Below are 19,142 nucleotides of genomic sequence, written 5' to 3' on the forward strand. Positions count from 1 at the left end.
AATATAAATTGGAAGAAATCGAAAGACATAAAATATTGAAAGAGAAGTATGATTTTCTAGAGTAGGCACTGAAAAATGTAAAAAAAAGTGTGTACTAAAAAAGAGCAGAAAAGTAAACTAGGAGAAGAAGCTATAAAACTAATGAACGAGAGGAAAATAATGTTAGAAAAACGAAAAGACAACCGTCATAACGTCTCACATATTAGAAAAAAAACTCAACTAACAACACGAAAACACAGGAAAGCAGAGAGACTAAAAGTACTAATTAAACAGATAGAGGAAACTGGCGGAATTAAAAAAGGTTTAAAGCAACTGAAAGAATACACTGCAATGGATACCTAATATGAAAATGAAAAACAAGGAGAAAAATGATAATGTAGCTACAAAGAGATTATCAATAAAGTAGCAACTAAATTCTATAAGAAACTATACACGGAGACAGAAAAAACAATAGCCACAGAAACAGAGAAGTTATAATAATGAAGAAGTGCTGCCTTGTATACTAGAAGCTGAAGTTAAAAGAGCTATAAAAACACAAAAATGCGGCAAAGCACCCGGAGGCGATAACATTTTCAACGAGTTACTGAAAGACACTTTGTCCATCATATCTGAGCCTTTGACGAATATATTTAACGAAATATTTACTATTGAACAAATACCAACTCAATGGCCTACTCGTAAGTCAACTATAGACCCATATGTCTAATATCCAACTTATACAAAGTGTTTTCTAAAATAATACTTGATCGAATAACAAAACGGTTAGAAGAAAACCAACCAAGAGAACATACCACCTAAATTAATTAAATTTATTATAAGTATTACTTAATATATAGTGTTATAAGTTATTCATAAGTATTTGGTCAGTGAATAAAGGCTTTTATTATTATGATTATTATTATTATTATTATATATATATATATATATAGTCACAAATGTCACAAATGTCAGAGCAACAAACGCAGCGTAGGACGCCCCTCAGCTAGGTGGACCGATAATCTGAAAAGGGTGGTGCGAGCCGAGAGGAAACGGAAGGTGGAAAAGCGAGAACTTTGAAGCATTTTAAGAGAGGCCTAAGTCCAGGGGTGGATCGTGATTGGCTAATGATGATAGTAATTCAATAAACATCCATTTCGATGTTTCAGTGCTAAGCAACCCTGGATGGGCAGGTTTTATCTTGTTCTACATGAAGATATACTGTACGATTTAGCAAATTTCAATTACTTAAAGTAAAATTTTAATGAGTCATCACTCTTTGATGTGTAGAAATATATGTCGAACACAACGTAGTCATTTTTAGTATTTACTTAAAAATTATTAACTTTACTTTATTCTGCAATGTTTTCAATTATAACCAATTCAATGTCTATTCAGAATTATGAATACATATCAAAAATACGTAGATATACAATTGTTAAATTCATTTATATACATACAAAAAGAAAATACAATAAAATTGTCGCTTTTCACTTTCTGAAACTGGTGAAATTCTTAAACGAGTTGTATGGTCTGGAAAAAAACCTTTTCAAATTATCTGAACCAATTAATAGCTTAAATTAACCAATTTATATTGGCTTAGTAGTTATTTCAGCCAGGAATTACAAAAATACACCTCGTTTATTAGTATAGATTATGCGCCTGATTAAAAAGATTAGCAACTTTTTCAATTTAAAATTTTGCTATTTTCAAACATCAGAAATAATAATAAAATTTTCATCAATGATAATAATCCACATAAGAGTATTTATCCTGTAGAATATAGGATAAATATTATGCAAGACAATCGAGTTCAATCATTCCAGAGTTTTAGATAGACTGACCACCCGATGGTAAATGTTCACCACCCTATAATTTCATTTTAAGACATACATAACCCTTCCAAGGTCCACCAACCTTAGGAACTAAATTATCACAACCCTTATATTTGAAGCTACACCTACACGGAACACCGCATTTGTAAGTATTGTTAAACAACGTTTAACAATACCGTCTTTACCATGTGGCACACGGGGCACGTACCCCAAGGCCCCCATCCTGAGAGGGCCCCGAAGAACCAACAATTTCTTTCACACGTTTGTCCTCCGGTTGACTGCAATGTATATATTCAAAATTGCCATATTTGTGAGAAATAAGTAACATATGTATCTAAAAGCTAGTAATGATAGACGATATTAACAGTAGAAAGCTACAGACGTGCTCTTCATGATAGAAATAGATGCATACCTATACAATAGCCATAAGATTGTACAACCAATAAGATTCCTACGAATTTACGAAAATTACCGCACCGTTTATTTGAAACTATACTTAAGGCCTGACCATAAGCAAATTATTTGAACATGGTAGTTAATATCTACCAAAAGGACCCTAAATTCATGAATGCCCAAGGGCCCCACCATAGCTTGAGACGGCTCTGCCTACGTACATATACATTGTAATCAAAAGTAGCATTATAATACTCGTCTTGCTGAATTCAACTTTGGTACATTTCCTCCTAACAGAAAACTCAAATTATACAACAAGTACGCTATACATTCTCGCGTTGACAACTGTCTGTAACACATTGACACAAACATGTTACGAAGAGCTTTGATTAAATCCATTTCTTAAGTTATTAAGTTCTTTCCTTATGTATATTGTTATTAAGCTCCCTTTGCATTCTATGTTTGTTGTTGTTTTATTTTGAGATCATTTTATGTTGTTGTTGTTTTTATTGTTGTGTTCCGGTTTGAAGGTGAGTGAGCCAGTGTAACTACAGGCACAAGGGACGTAACATCTTAGTTCCCAAGGTCGGTGGCGCATTAGCGATGTAAGACGGTAATATTTCTTACAGCGTCATGGTCTATGGGGGTGACCTCTTACCATCAGGTAGCCCATTTACCTATATCATAAAAAAAATAGCCCAGGAGTGGGCACTTCGAAAATATCACAAAGCTGTCAGTCTATCATTTACGATAGTATACGGTAACGTGTTGATCCGTTCTAACACAATTCATCCCACATCAGTAATCGAAACAGCGTCATCCCAAAAACCAGTTTCGGTCATCGAACTCGACCAAAAGTCACTCAGACGATCGCGAAGACTGATTTTATATACCGTTAAACAAGTCCTGTTCCGATTACAGCGATAACATCAATTATTTATTAAAACGTGCCAATATTACTATTTTACACCAATTAAAGTACATTAGGGTTTTAATTACTCACAATAAATTATATAAACAGCATGAAAATCAACGAATATTACAACGTTTTTTATTACATACGTAATCTTTAATTTCGTGATGTGTCGTAATTATCAATGATTTATTAACATGAATTATATTTTACTTAACAACTTTTACTTTAAATTTCCTACTGTTTTAAGAAGGATGCTTAGATCTTATTTCTCTGTCTGATGGCAGGGCTGAATACGAGCCTGCCTGGGTACCTCGGGATATATTCTAACGCCAAACGGCTATTGTTAGTACTTCTGTGTTCCGGTTTGAAAGGATTTAGAGCTAGTGAACTACAGGCCCAAGGTGTATGGTTAAGTTCCCAAGGTTGGTGGCGCATTGGTGATACAAGGAATGGTTAATATATCTTTCAGTACCAATGTCTATGGGTAATGGTGATACCACTTACGATTAGGTTTTATTTACCAGTCCACCTACCAATGTAAATTAAAAAAAAGACGCTTATCCAATAAATAGAATATCATCTGCACGAATAAAATTAAGGAAATATTATTAAATGAGCACATGAAAGCTCAGTAGTGCTTGCTCTGGTTTCGAGTAGCTTTGGAAAAACGGTGATGTCACAAAATTGAATTGAATTTGATCCTGTGACCGTTAATATAACGCGTACCACATACGGCATGTCTGAAAAAATATGACTATGTTTTATTAAAAGAAAATGTTTTGGTAACTTTTTTCTGTTCTATCATTGTTATTTTTTGCTAAAAATATAATAGTGTTAACGACACAGAACCATACTTAACAACAATCAGGTTGCGTCAACAGACGTCCTTACAACATGTTGCTTTAGATAACTTATAGATAACTTGAATGTATCGTTTCAGGGTTGCCACTTATTCGTTTACTTTTTATTTTAAATTAATTTAAATCTTAAGTACCACAGAAGTGTTATTATTATTAATAAGAAGTTAATAATAACACTTCTGTAATTCCGGACACTTATCACCACTGAAAGGCTCAGAGTATGCGCTTCTAAGGGCACATCCGGTGACCTCGACTTAGGACACAGTCGACGCCCCCTAACGCTGATAACCACCCGACATACGTCTAAGTGCAGCCGGGTGGTAGTAAACGACTAAACGTAGGAATTGAAAGAGTCGAGACCCTATATACATCGGGGTGAAGCAAACGTTAGCGCGATTCAGAAACTCGTTTCTCCATACAAACTTTATTTTTATTGTTTACGGTTTATAAATGAGCCGAGCAACATTACTACAATATATCTAAACTAATATAATATATAATTTAGATTTTAACTTCGCAAAGTGCAAACATCCTTCTCGGGATAAAGCATTCGTTTCCACGATAAAGTTCCACATATATTTTATAAAACATGGATACTTATGTAACTATAATAACAATAAAATTAAAATAAAAGGAATATCCGATAAAAGCCCAGAACGTGTGGACACACTACATTATAATTGTATTTATATAAAGTTATATTTTATTCAATATATTTGTATATGATTGTGAAAGTTGTATGGCGCTTGGTAAATTGTATTTTCGATTGAATTTGAATGATAAAGTCAAAGTTAATACGTATACAAAACTAGCGTTCCGCCCCGGTTTTGCACGCGTGCAGTGCTGGTACTAAATATACTACAGAATTTCTTGCAACGTTCACAGTTTCAGACATTAGACAATACAAACCGCTATGTCCCTGCGTTTTAAATCTGTAATATCTTCGAAAAAAATCATTTAAATTACATGCTGTAAAGGACCATAATGTTCTATATTAAATGCACAATGAATTTAAGGAACTTAATTGGATAAGGATTGATGCTGTGTTGCTTAAAATCGCTTCGAATATAAGCCATTATTTTTCTTAAAAAGTACAGTATAAAAAAAAAAAGTTATTGTTGGTTATCGCTAAGAGATAGACTTATACCATCGCGGACTATTTTGAAGACCTTTTTAAGGTGTACAATACTGTAGAACTTTATTTTCATCTGTCTCGTAGGGTTGAATCAGTATTTGCAATGTAAGCGCAAAAAATGTTTTTATTTACGACATCACTTTGGAAACCTCTAAAATTATTAATCTTTCCTTCCTTCCTTAAATATTAAACCTTCCTCTTTAATCAATCTATCTATTAAAAAAACACCGCATCATCATAATCCGTTGTGTCATTTTAAAGATCTAAGCACACATAAGGACAGACAGCGGTAAGCGACTTTGTTTTATACTATATAATGATGATAAAGACTAATTTTCCTTTTAACACTACGAGCTATTGAACCCAACAATGTTCGTCCTTCAATATAAATGTATGGGTTGTGATAATTTCGGATCTGGATGTTGAATATATGAGAATTATATATTTATAAGATAATCCGATTGTTTCGTATACTTTCAGTTACGAATATTGTCCGGATTAAACCTACACATCAGTGAAGCTGTTTAATAAATGTGAATGGTTTGCTTTGGAAAGTTTGTTATTTTTAGTTCCACGGTGACTCCTAGTTGGCGTTGTTAGGTTTATCTAAATTTGTGAATCGCGCTATGGTTTTGTTGGGCTGTAAGTATAAGACATTTAAAAATATTTTATTTTATTAAATCGTTTTACGAGAAAATAGACACTTAATTTGAAATTAGTGTTTTATTTCTTGCATAAGCAGCCTGCCGGATTTATTAAAATATTAAATTATTTAGACATTGCAAAAGGGAAAATACTTTGTAAGTAAACAGTTGGACTTCATTTGTAAGCTATTATTTGGTATAAGGTATAATCAAAAACAAATAACCTTAAAAAGCAAGTACTAAGTAAAAAAGTAAGGAATAAAATAAATTTTATTGCAGATTCGGTTTCGAATAGAATTTTATTTCGGATACTGTTATGGAGCTCCATAACATCCCTGCTATACTCCATGTGTACATGCTGGTGTATTATCGTATCTATGCAAGGCCGGGAGGGGCAGATAGCAAATTTGTATCTGTCTCATTTATTAGCTGCCTGAAAAAAAAAATCTCTAACATGAATTCACGACCAGTAATTGTTAGTTAGTGGTTAGAACACGTGCATCTTAACCGATGATTTCGAGTTCAAACCCAGGCAAGCACCACTGAATTTTCATGTGCTTAATTTGTGTTTATAATTCATCTCGTGCTCGGCGGTGAAGGAAAACATCGTGAGGAAACCTGCATGTGTCTAATTTCAACGAAATTCTGCCACATGTGTATTCCACCAACCCGCATTGGAGCAGCGTGGTGGAATATGCTCCATACCTTCTCCTCAAATGGAGAGGAGGCCTTGACCCAGCAGTGGGAAATTTACAGGCTGCTTATGTTATGTTATGTTAATTATTTTTGTCATAAAATATATTTACATAAGTAGTGGTCACCCTAGCGCAGACGTTATTCACGCTCATAGTACAGACTTCAAATCTACGACTCGGATAATATTGACACCTTATCGCGTTTTATTTATTGATACGTGAGTTCCCTTTGTGATTTAGTGTAACTTGCGTATGCGCGCGGTTTTACACGTAAAACGAAATCAAAATGTGCTTTATTCGCGGAGGCTTTGTTCGACACTTTTAAATCAATTATTCATGAAATGACATGCACCAAAATAAAAAATAAAATACTTTAAACAGGCAGACTTCTACAAAAACTTTGTTGAACAATTAATGTTTCGGAATTTAGATGCTATCATAAGAAACGACAAGAAAGTCAGTAGTTACTCTTTTCCAACAATTATTTAGAGGAACGTGTAAGTCAAAATATACTTTATTCAAGTAGGCTATTTTGATAAGCAATTTTGAATCGTCATTTTACAGAACTTTTAAAACGTCAGATAGAAAAAGTTTTTTTAACAAATGATTTCGATATATTAATAGGCAAAGGTGTTCAACACATAAATGATGCACAGGAGAACTGCCAGCAAGTTCTATTTAAAATTGATCTTTACCTTCACTGGGCCATCTTCGCTCTGAGGAATGAGGACAATAATGTCCAAAGGGGTCAGAATGTAACCCGCACTTTCACATCGCAAGGCGCCCACGAGATCGTTAGGCCATTATAATCTAACAATAATACTAGCCAGGCTAAAGAAGTAGCCATTGTCTTAGCAGCTCAATAAACTTGGAAAATATATATACATAACTATCTATAGTTTTATCTATCTATCTATCATATTTTTCTTATTGTATATTTCGTATTGACTCTATCATTATTCATTTTCTTTAAAAGTTTTATTACCAAACAACAACACGATCTAAATTTTAACCTCACTGACGACATGAATACGCTCAGATTGTAAAACAAAAGGAGCGAATCTATATTAATAATTTCGTGTAGATCTACGATGCACCCGATCGAAAACTTTCCACGATTATAGAGCGTTAAAAAACAATGACTTAGTCGACAACATATATCCGTAAAACGTACCATCGAGATATTGCATTCATGAAATGACAATTGTTTTGACAATAGGCTATTTGACAATGCGAAAAATAAAGTGTCAATTATTGTAATCAGTATATATTATGAGTTTAAAAATGGTTATTTATTAAATAAAGTTGAAAATAATAATTAATTTCTTCAAAAATCCATAAATAAAAATGCATTTCTATAAACGTTTGTCACGTGACACAAAACGCTCCTGATTGGTCGGGTTTATGATGACGTAACTTGCTTGTTAACGTCGTTTACTGTATGTACTGTATGTGGATTATATGTGCCACAGATTACAATACAGGCAAGTGACGTCACCGACCCCATTGCAGCGCCATATTGTAAAGGTAGCGTTTGAAAGTGGGTTCCTTAACCTCTACTAAATAATATAAAATGGATTTTAAAAATCAGTCAAATAGCCTATTGTAATTCAATGACGTGACAGTTCAACGATCGGCCATGTTTGACAAAAGGACTAACTTTCCGAATAATCGCTACTTTTGAATGTTATGTTAATTGGAATGTCAAAATTAGTAAAAATTCCTTTATTTTTTCACCATTTGTTTAGTTTCATTTATTTAACCTGAGCCAAGCCGGGTCTCCATCTAGTAATGAATAATTAAACTGACAGCACTTTTGTCGTATTAACAAAAAGGCGTGTCCTTTCGCACTGTCTACCGAGAATTTGTATTAACTTTTGTTGCTTCACGGTAATGTTTCGCGCGCTCCGTTTGTCTTTTGTTTTAAAATCTTAGACTGTACAAATTTAAATTGGACTCAAATATTGTTGTCTTAAGACGTAAGACGTAAGTATGTCCTGGGGGCCAATTTTTCTAATATAAAAAATGGGTACGCCACTCCGAGATCCCGGGTTCGATTCCCGGCTAATGTCGAGTCGATGTAGAAAAACGTTCATTAGTTTTCTATGTTGTCTTGCGTCTGGGTGTTTGTGGTACCGTCGTTACTTCTGATTTTCCATAACACAAGTGCTTTAGCTTCTTACATTGGGATCAGATTAATGTATGTGATGTTGTCCAATATTTATTTATTTATTATTTTAATGGTACGTTCTCGATTCTATTCAGAGGCAACTTCGACTATTGTTCACAAAAAATAACCTCATTTTAATCGTCATTGAGGACCAGTTAACTATTTATGAATATCGGTTACGATAAGATCCCTATATATTCCGGTCCAACCGTGACGGAAGCGCAACCGGGCGTTTGTAGACTAGGAAAACATGAACGGCTACGATTACGTTTCGATTCTACTATAAACTGTCGATAAACTGACGATTTGTTACTAGAATTGACACTACCAGAAAGAGTTTAACTTCACCTGCTATCCGAGGCACGGGGGCGAGGCGCACAAAATTCCTATTTTTAGACGCAGGGCTGTTACTGAGAATTTTTCCACACAAATATCCAATATTGTCCGACGTGAGGTTTAAATGGAGGACCTCGGAATTTGCGCCCTTTAATCGAACCATTAGACCAACGTCGGTCAACCTTTGTCCTGTAATATGACATTTGCAGTTCGTAGTCTCTCTACAACAACAGTCCTGATCGAAATAGAAGACATCATTATCAATATTATCCATACATTATTAAATGAAATTATGATACATTCATTGGCATATAATTAGTGCCACATACGTATATATCAAATCAAATCGAATCAAAATATACTTTATTCAAGTAGACTTTTACAAGCACTTTTGAATCCTCATTTAACAAACTCTATTAAGTAATTGAAAAATAATTAAACATTTTTAACTTTGCCGTTTCATAAATTCAAATCATTTGTAAAAATATATCGGTAAAGAAGGCATATTATTCGATACAAGATTATATTCATGATAAAAAAGCGTGGAGTTAATACTTGTTGACTTCCAGGCGGGAGACATAACATACATATATAATTGTATTTAACTAATATGACTGTATTTTTAGATGGTGAAAAATAGTAACTACTGAGTTTCTTGCCGGTTCTCGTCGGTAGATTAAATTAGAATCTAAATTCCGAGCCGTTGGTAATTTTACTTAATATAGTTTGTTAAATGACGATTCAAAAGTGCTTGTAAAAGCCTACTTAAATAAAGTATATTTTGATTTTTGATAACTGAACAATTTTTAAACACTCACGAGGGACAGAACACCGTAGACCCCATGTCTTGAAGGCCAATGAAGGATCTATACCAATATTATAACTGCGAAAGTAACTCTTTCTGTTGCGCTGTTACGGCTAAACTACTTTGATGATTTGATTTACCGAATTTGATGAAATTTGTCATGAAACAATCCCCTAAAAATGAAATTCCTCTGGAAACTAGTGGTTTACATTTCTTTTCATGCCAGAGTTTGCAGGTGCTCTTCTTAAAAGTAATCTCATTTTAATCACCATTAGTGATATTCGAGCAAGATTATCTATTAATTTTAATTGGTGGTAGGTTTTGTGGAAGCCCATCCGGGTACTAAGTGTGTGCCAGTGTAGCTACAGGCACAAGGGACAAAACATCTTAGCTACCAAGGTTGGTGGCGCAATGGTGACCTAAGTAATGGTTAATATATCTTACAGTGATAATGTCTATCGGCGGTGGTGACCACGTACCATCAGGTCAATCCCAGGCAAGCACTACTGTTTATAATTCATCTCGTGCTCGGCGGTGAAGGAAAACATCGTGAGGAAACCTGCATGTGTCTAATTTCAACGAAACTCTGCCACCTTCTCCTCAAAGGGAGAGGAGGCCTTAGCCCAGCAGTGGGAAATTTACAGACTCATAATGTAAAATGTTTTAATAACTGTCTTTTAAAGTTTCATCTCAGTGACGTGAAGCCTAAAAATAGAATTTGTAAAAACCTTAAAAATTTTGTGCCTGGACATAGTATCGGAGTGACCTAATCTTGTTATATTTAAGCAATTATCCACTTAAAATACATGTAATTAAAGTTCAATTTTAAATGAAATCATATTGACTTACGGCATTTTATTATCGTAGCGTAAGTCAACGCAGCCTTCGGGCCCACTCTCATAATGTTAGCTTTGAAGTGTAAAGCCTTAGACACACTGATTAAAGGTAATTAATTTATTCATAAGACTTATAAATTAAATATATGATAAGCTGTTATGAAACTTTTTTATTTTGAGATGTCATATTTTATACCCGTGAAGTTTTTGTATCTGTATTTTCGAATGACGTCATCTGACCAGACTGAGAGAAGAAGTAAAAACGCTAGCTAGTCCAGTGAATAGCACGAGTAGATATTAATAATTCCCGGGTTCCAATCGAGGTAAGAACCGATTATATTGTTGATTATATTGTTGATTATATTACTTTGTGTTTATTTTCGCAAGTCAGCTCGGCGGATACAAAATAAACATAATTTATTATACTAAAATAAAAAGTAGGGGTGAGACTCACAGACGCTATGTGAACCGGAATACTAAAAACAAGCAGTACCCACTCCGTTTCTTCGGGGCCATCACGGGATCACTTAACAGATCGTTTTCTAATTGTTTTAACACAAGCACTTTCATTTCATTACTATTTTATGAAAGTTTTGAGCATCACCTGAGCACACTTTTATATAACTCGAACTTAAATCATGTTGTGTACAACTTAAAGTTATTTTTAAACAGTTTTTATTTGCACTTTTGTCTGAGATAACATTTCCACAGGCAAACCAGCTGGTATATTGCATTTTTTATCCTGCCTTGATTAAACAGTGTATTCTATTTTTAAACTTTATATTTAACGGAATCGATGACATGCACGTCACAGACCGATTCTTGATCTTAATCTAGAAATTAATTATAGAAGTCGACCCAACAAGGTATGTACACACGGGCAAGAACTGCTAAATTGTATGGACACCTGCACACCTCGAATTAAAGTGTAACACCTCTTTCGTCCACTGCGGACGGGTGGGCTTAATTTTTTGCCCAAAGGATTGGAATTCTGATTCAACAGGGATATTCTGCTAGCATTCTTGCCAACGTTCCACGCGTTCATGATCTGGACAACTATATTTAAATTTTTATTTGTATACAATTAAGATATTAATGTAAATAATTCTTAAATTAAAGGGGAGTATCTTAGTTCAGTAGTTAGTAGAACATTTACCAGCTGTTAAGTATCTTTTAATGAAACCAGTCAAGTAATCGAGTAAATCTATTTACTCACGCGACCCGGTGCTCCACTCAGCCATTGCTCAGCAGGATATCCTGGCTTTGAATAAATCTAGGTCCTCTTTTTCAAGTCTTGCTTTAGATTTTTTTACTCCAGAAATGTTGCTCGGCTTATTAAAAGTATTGATTTATAAAAACTATTAGAAATGTATCCGTCTGTTAATTTGTTACGTATGATAAACGATGACGACATTTGGTTAAATCTACCGACTCTGTTTCCTTGTTGCTTCTAACCTAGCATTAATTCTAACTAATATTTTAAATGCATATACGTTTTAGTTCATTTATACGAGTATTTTTTTGTATATACATAGTATATTTAAAGAATATCATTGATAACAAAGTGTGAAAAATATGTGTATATTTGATTATTTTGTTTTATAAACTAGGAGAGTAAAATAGAATCTGATTAAAACCTTATAAATTGATCCATGACGTCTGATACAAATTGGAGTGACGTAACTTTGATATATTTAAGCGATTATTTACTTAAAATACATATAATTAAAGTTTAGTTTTAAATGGAATGCGATGTCTTTTGGTTTGTCTCTCACGCAACAGAGCATGTTTTTTTGTTGTGTACAAAAATACTTTACGGATCTGAACGTGATGTATTACATGCTGGTTCGTAATACAGGGATTTGATTCATGATTTTGAATTAAATTAGTTACAATAATAGATAGTTGACTTCCGGACAGCTGACTTGAAATTAAGTTATTTCAAAACAATATAACCAGCAAGAAATTTGAAATACAACGCTAACAGGTTGAAACGAATATTTAATGTCTCATTATATTGTTATATAATTTTAGTTTTTTTTTTTATTTTTTTCTGTTCTACATAAGACTTCAACGCGCTCCAAACTAAACGAAATCTTGTAAAATAATACGTCTTGATCCTTCTTCTTTAATTTAATTCCACTTGTTCAGTAGTGAGATGAAATATGAATAAATTTATTTATTGAAAACTTAAATGACTTAGATAAGTATAAAATTAACGGGGGATAAAAATACTATTAAATAAAACAAATAAATTTACATCATTTGACTCGTAACTACTAAAACAGTTAAAAAAAATCAAATAAAAATACCAAAACACTATATTTAAATGTAATTATATAAAAGTAAATAAAAAAAAACAATGAATATTACTTACCGTATTCAAGTCTTGCTAATTTTAAAGAACAATGTTTTATACGCATTAACATCTTTATTGAACGTCGGTTAAAGTGCATGGCATCACTAAGAACACAGCCTAACACGATCACGTATTCAAGGCAACGCACCAGTCGCTCCGACGCACGCGCACGCGACGCGCGTCGTGACCACACTCGCAATAAAACGAATTTAACTCCGCCATTTTGTTTATTCAGCTGTCAAAGTTTTGTGGTAAGTGTTTTTTTTTTTAAATCTGTGAAGTGTTGTGTATCGTGTTACTTAATATGTTGGGATTTTTTGATGACTCATTCATAGCTTGATGCGGATCGGTGGTACCATCCGTACCATGGGGTAACCACATTCGGTGATGATTGGTTCATGTGGGTGTGAAGGACGAGTGAACTAATTGCGAACGTAATGCAATACGAGGTGTTACGATGGCAGTCCTGCCTTTTTGATCTCTTCACTGGCATACAGTGTATTTCTGAATACATACGCAATCCAAAATAATATTAATAAAGGGTCAATAATTATTATTAATAAAAATACTGTACAGAATACGACTTCTCGTGCAGATGCTTATATTAACAGATATATACCGAATACAGCAAACGACCAAATAAATAACACATATACCGCAGAAGTGTGCCTGACACTAAAATACAAAAATTACAAATTAATAAAATTTACGAAACCCACCGACTTGTTTGCCGAGATTCAAATATAACAAAAACAAAACTATATACCTACTAAAGTTGGAAGTCAGAATTATACATATATGTCATATATACATTGTAACTGTATATAATGATTACATATATTGATTGATTGATGAAAAATAGTTACTGGGTAGCTAGGAATCTTTAGATTCTTCACGTGATGGTCAGAAACTTAAAATTAAAAAACTTTTGTCGGTAAAAAGTGATTTTTAATTAAGCTCAACTGAAGTAGATAGAGCACAAAGGCTGCACTTCAAAATAAACTAACCAACCAACAATATGGATGTTTGGACAACTTTTCAATGGTTTACAGGCCGCCTTGCGATGTAAAAATTCGCTGGATCGATCCTGACCCCTTGGGCTATGGTCGTCGCCACTTGTAACACAAACGATAAGCTTAAAAGGAGGGGTAAATAGGAATATCAGTAATTCCTTACGAATGTATGAATTTTGGCAATTGGTACTGTTCTTTATTTAAATACGTTCCCATTTCTATCGCGAGAGAAAAACCCAACATCAGAAACCACGCTTCAACACCGTCTCATTCACCAACACGTCAGACGTACAAAAACATTCCTACTTATATTTTCGTGACTTAACATTTTCGTAGTCGAATATTTGAATTTAATCTTCTAATAAAAACAAATGTAATTTTAAATTACACAACACGAGAATATACCCCGACAAAAACGTAGAGTATCGTATACGTTGGTTCTGTGAACGTTTAAATATAATTACAGATTCTTGATTCATTTTAAAAAAAGACTAACTACTTACTTTTTAGCGAGTGGAATAAACTTTTAACTGATGGAAGCCTTAAAATACTGTAACATGACGGTTCAACAGGGGTTGTAAGAGTATATTTAATTTGAGATAACGTTGATTTTGAAATAAAACAAAAGTTATTATGTTAACATATAATTATGCATTTAGTACATATATAATTAGCTTTTAAATTCCCTGTTTAAAGATATCGTACAGCCAAAAACATATTATATTATATTATATTATTTAAAAGAGCGTACTCTTTCCTGAAAGGCCGGCAACGCACCTGCAAGCCCCCCGGTGTTGCAGATGTCCATGGGCGGTGGTAGTCACTTTCCAACAGGTGAGCCTCCTGCTCGTTTGCCACCAATGACATAAAAAAAAAATTAAAAAGAATATTCTATACAATATAGTATATAGACGTATATACAAACAAAACGTGTGAAATTTTAATTGAGTTCCATACAAGATATAAAAAAGTGTTCTGTAAATACTTAATCGATACACTTAAATGAGTATATTTCTCGTAAGAATAAGCTCGTAATTATTCCATCGATGGACAAAGACCGTATTTTTATGTAATTTATTCAAAATCAAAATCAAAACATACTTTATTCAAGTAGGCTTTTACAAGCACTTTTGAATCGTCATTTAACAAACTATTTAAAGTAAAGCTACCAACGGTTCGGAATGTAGATTCTACCGTGAAGAACCGGCAGGAAACTCAGTAGTTACTCTTTTTCAACATCTAAAAATACAGTCATATTCCACGGCACTCCAGTATAAGTTGATGAATATGTGTCAGGATGTCATTCGACACAGGCAGGTTACCAATTCCACTAGCAAATTGATAGTTTATTGCAATCCAATCGAAACATAATCGTTGCCGTTCGGTCAAAGTTGAATCGATATAAAATCGGGATCGTCTCGTATCCGATATAAATAAATAAAAGTCAGTTACGATTTAAGTGAAGTTAATTTTTGTGAGGAATAATCAAAGTTGGATCGCAGTAGATGTCTGCTATGAATTATAACGAATTAAACAAATCAAGTTTATGATTGCCCAGATATCAACAAATAATCAATAAAAAAATATACATTAAACAGCTACAGACATTCGTAGCTCAATTTCAATTCTGAAATCCGTCCACACCATGTTAGGTAATAATAGTTTCCTTAACGCCAGGACAGAGGCAGCTCAGTCGATTTTCTTTTAGGATATTGCCTCTGTTAAGTATACGTCATAAAATATACTGCACGTAAACTCTGCGCGGCTTCGACCACCGGGAACTTTATTGAGGGGGCTCGCGTTAGACATTTACGGTTACAATCTTAAAACTATAAGCTGACATTATTATCTTTATATAAAACCATTGAATGCAAGAGATTCGTTTATGGTCGGATGAGTTAATATACTTCAAAACCATAAACCAAGATTTATAACTACGGAACTGAGATGAATAATTACGCTTTTATTATGAGAATCTAGTTTGTATGTATGTATGTATGTATCTACCACCGTAAACAACCCATTGCTTAAAGATTCTTCTACTCATGAGTTAATCTGGAGCTCCTACTTGGCTATTCGAATGTGATCTGGTGGTTTCCTGGCGATATTGTCCTACTTAAGCACATGTAAATTTTTGGTAAGAGCCGAAATGGCCCAGTGGTTAGAACGCGTCCATCTTAACCGATGATTGCGGGTGCAAACCCAGGCAAGCACCACTGAATTTTCATGTGCTTCATTTGTGTTTAAAATTAATCTCGTGCTCGGCGGTGAAGAAAAACATCGGAAAAAACCTGCATGTGTTTAATTTTAACGAAATTCTGCCATATGTGTATCCAAAAACCTTCTCCTCAAAAAGGAAAGGAGGCCTTAGCCCAGCAGTGGGAAATTTACAGGCTGTTGATGCAAATTTTGGGTTTGGTTGGACCCGCAATATTCGTTTAAGATCCAGTATATAAACGAATACCCTAAATTTTAGAAAATAGTAGATTTTTACATTAATACAAAAATAAAACAAACTCCACCCGGTTATCTCTTAATTATAATGAAATTGTAAACAATTACAGATTTGGGTTTAGATAAACGTTTACTTTTTAGTTATTATTTACTTTAACTACTGATAAGTAAATGTAACGTATTAATTTTAAGTTCATCACGGAGTTTTTATGCATAATATTCATAAGGATTTAATATTAAATTAAAAAAAAGCCAATAGCTCGAAACAGAAGACGACTACAAATGATTTTCACATATAAACACAGAGAGCTATAAAAACAGACACCGCGCTGTTCGATGTACTGAATACATCCTTACCGTAACCGCCGGAATTACTTCAGCTGTAGTTCAAAAATAAGTGGCATTTTTCGTTGTCACTTTATAACTGAAGGACGGGCTCATCTATCCAAACCAAATTTTCAATTTTCAGGGTTTGTTCGGACCATTTAGTAGATGGTTTATGTGAAGTTTGCACAAAATCGGTCGAGTGGTTCTTCATTTATCACAATTTTTTTGTAACAAATGATTTCAATAAATGGCGCGTCATTTTGTTAACGGAGATTTTTTAGACGGGGAATTGTCTGTCAAATGAGTACACTCATCCACCAGTTTCAATAGGTAATACGTCTTAATTCAATTTATTATTTCCAAATAACCCATGGCATAGCATTAAATACTGGCATGTAACACAATTTCTTATTTTAAAAATGATTGAGCTGTCATTAGAAATAATACAAAAATCAGTTAGAACATCGAACAAGAAATGATTCTTAAAAAAATATATTACTTAATTGCTAGCTATTTAAAAACTAAAATCATATAAATATTTATTTACGTTTGTCGATTTAAAAGTAGCGTGTACTTTCAATTTTTAAATTTTACTCAGTTTTTTAGTGCGCTGTCGGTTTTTCGTGTAGTTAGCAGGCTTTGTTTGAATTAAATTTTCAAACTCATTTACACAAACGGTAAGTTTTGAACTGTTGAAGTGATTACATGTATTTGTGTTTCTTAATTTGAAAAAAAACATATTGCTGTGTATTTTATTATTTTGTAATGGATTATTTTATTGACATTTTTTATACATTGACAACGAATGCAGTTATATAGGTACAGGGTGAAATTTTGTTGGTTGTTTTTCCGCAAAGAATAGATTTAGTAGTCAATACCTACTCCTTTTGTATTTTTATTTTTACGCGAAACTGAATCGATATCTTCCGGGAAAATAACCACCAATATTTCATCCCGTATATTTCCAAACACACATGTATAAATACTGATACACCACTATAATATTAATGTAGCAATTTGTTTTCAATTTCATTTTTTCTTTTGTATATATTTCTATTATATATTGCCATCTTCGTTTACTGGTAGCCCACGCCATATGAACGAATATGATATCGTGATATGTGATGATCGACTTTGATACATTTTCTGCTCAATTTTTAATAACATCTAAGATGTTATGTCGAACGTGAACGAAATTCTAAATTAATAACATCCCCCGTCTAACGTATTTACTACCAGTAACAGTAACATCTCATTAATTTCCTTAACATCACACTTAGTCACAACTAAATTTAAACCGTAAAGTTGTCAGCCGCCGAACGATACTAACACGTCTGTATTGCGCAATAGGACCCGGCACTGAAGATTAACACTTTGGTAGTTCAGCTTATGAGCTGACGTTTAGGTTTCGAAGTCAACGTAAAGATGAAGAGAATTTGAGATTTATTGTGATGGCTTTTCGCGCTTTAGAGATTAATTTCGTTTCCTTTAACGGATATTACGAAATTAACGACCTAGGGAATTTAATGAATGTCTGTTTGTCCTATTCTCATGAAGAGGAAATCTCATTACACCACGCTGCTCCGACGAGTTGTTAAACACCTTATTGAGAGACGTATTTACTGTCAAACACCTCCATAATCGTGGCGGGATTTTATTAAACGCGCACTTCCTGATAGTCTTCGGTCGCCGGTTAATCATGATTAATAAACAATGTTATCATTATGAAAACTCAGTCGCGCTTTGCACGTGTTTGAACGAACATACCGTAAGATTCACGTATCTACCCGCTGGGCCGTTGCGGCTTTACATACATAAATGATATATCCTACAATAGCCTTTTAATATACCTACCACTCATCAGATATTCTACCGCTAAACAACAGTACTTATTATTGTTGTGTGCCGGTTTGAAGGGTGAGTGAGGCAGTGAAACTACAGGCCCAAGGGACGTAACATCTTAGTTCCCAAGGTTGGTGGCGCATTGGCTATGTAAGGTATGGTTAATATATCTTACGGCGCCATTGGCTATGGGCGGTGGTGACCACATACCATCAGGTGGCCCATATGCTCGTCCACCAACATGTGCCATAAAAAAAGCCTGTTACAATGCCAGGAGTATGATATATAATGTCTTTATTAAAATTATCGGGAACGTGATTGAGAAATACTTTTAAGTATTTAATTTATGTACATTGTACATGTTTTTGGAGTTCATTCATATTTTATTTTTCCTCTTTTAATGAAATAACTGATGTCCCACCCCCAGGGGTGAAATTTACTGTTCAAATTTAAATTGAACCTTCAAAGTCTATACAATAATAAAATAAGAAAACGACGCAGACAGAAAAAAAAAACAGATAAGTGCGAGTCGGACTCACGTACTAA

The 19,142-nt window shown here is 33.8% G+C and overlaps 1 protein-coding gene across 1 annotated transcript in view; it reads left to right on the top strand.

Moving 5' to 3' along the window:
- Nucleotides 1–13,083: 13,083 nt before the first annotated feature.
- Nucleotides 13,084–19,142, top strand: part of LOC113395356 (uncharacterized) — a 68,994-nt gene continuing 62,935 nt past the window's right edge. The window contains exon 1 of the mRNA XM_026632958.2: nucleotides 13,084–13,211. The gene's annotated coding sequence lies outside the window, so the exon portion shown is untranslated. The remainder of the gene's footprint in view (nucleotides 13,212–19,142) is intronic.

This window comes from Vanessa tameamea, chromosome 28 (genome assembly GCF_037043105.1).
Source record: "Vanessa tameamea isolate UH-Manoa-2023 chromosome 28, ilVanTame1 primary haplotype, whole genome shotgun sequence".
Classification (NCBI taxonomy): Eukaryota; Metazoa; Arthropoda; class Insecta; order Lepidoptera; family Nymphalidae; genus Vanessa; species Vanessa tameamea.